Genomic DNA, 1,315 nt, shown 5'->3' on the forward strand with positions numbered 1-1,315 from the left:
GTTTCTACCTATAGTTTTATGTATTGCAAAGGCTCCACAAGAAACCTCATTCACTGGGTACGCTATAGCCCCATTTTAGGTATTCCAATCAGTCATAGGCAGTCCACATGCACTTTTGTGAGATACTTTATCATCACTTGTTTTCTAACCATGATCTCTTCTGAAATAAAAACCAACATGCCATTTCTACAGTGACATCACAGCTAATGGACTCCGAGTCTCTTCAGCTAGGACTCCATTGTGATCAGCACTTGAATCCTGTTGGAGGATTTCCTTCCAATCTACATCTCATAGTGTGAGCAGATCTACTTTTACTTAAATTTGAATCTACCTCTGCTAGATTCCCTACTGCCTAGAGTGAAAAGAAGGTCTTGCCCTCTCCCTCAGGTCACCTCACATGACCTTCCTCTCCATCCAGGAGGCACATAGCACACAGAGGGTGTGAAGAAAGAATGGTCTGTTTCAAATGTTAACCACATTTGTCCAAGGTTTCTCTAAGAACCCCTAAAAACCATATACTTCATTCATGCCACCTGACACAGCTTCCTCACCCAGGAGGGGGTCATGCATCCATCCCTTCTTCATGTAGACGCTCAGCTTCTAACTTAGTGTCTGACCAGAGTGTCTGGGACAGGTAACATCAAAGGAGACTTTATAAGCTACTAAACAAAACCTCCATATTTGCCATGGAGTCAAGGGTAAATGTTGACAACACAGAATCACTTGTCTCCAGAAATGAACTGGAGACTTGTTTGAGCTCATTAATAACTAATGGCTTAGTCTGGAGTCTTTACTGGGGTTGGTTTCTATCCCTTCATATATTAGTTTTGGTAAGGGTTGGATGATGAGATTTCTAAGATCCTTTCTAGTACTCAAACTCTTTGATTGGTTTCTTTTGTTTCAATATTGAGCAAAATAACTGTAAGAGTGGAATGCTGTGTTTCATTCAGTAAGCTCCATGAGTCAAAGGATAATAAGGTGTGTGGACCCACAGACGAGGTCCATGTGACAGCAATAAAAAACCCAGTGACCTGGAAGATCTACGTGATTAAGTCCTCACACGTTATTCAGCATTTTTTCTGTCACAAAAATTTCACAAGTTGAGATATTTGGTATCAAAAAGTGTCTGTAAAAATGAAATTGAAGCATAATGGAATTTTTCCATGAACTTTTTTAAGCCCCCTCATATAATTATAATTCTGTAACAAATAAAAAGGTATGTTTGGAGGTTCGGAGGGTTTATAGCTGGGGAATTTGCACGAGAATCCAGAAATCCATTATTTTCTGGATCAAGACACTCAGCTGTTCCAGGAGC

The 1,315-nt window shown here is 40.2% G+C and overlaps 1 protein-coding gene across 2 annotated transcripts in view; it reads left to right on the forward strand.

Annotated features, from left to right (window-relative positions):
- The window catches only part of PACRG (PARK2 co-regulated), a 670,998-nt gene that overhangs the window by 345,836 nt on the left and 323,847 nt on the right, over positions 1-1,315 (forward strand). The window lies entirely within an intron of this gene.

The sequence above is a fragment of the Chrysochloris asiatica genome, unplaced genomic scaffold, assembly GCF_000296735.1.
Source record: "Chrysochloris asiatica unplaced genomic scaffold, ChrAsi1.0 scaffold00162, whole genome shotgun sequence".
Taxonomy (NCBI): domain Eukaryota; kingdom Metazoa; phylum Chordata; class Mammalia; order Afrosoricida; family Chrysochloridae; genus Chrysochloris; species Chrysochloris asiatica.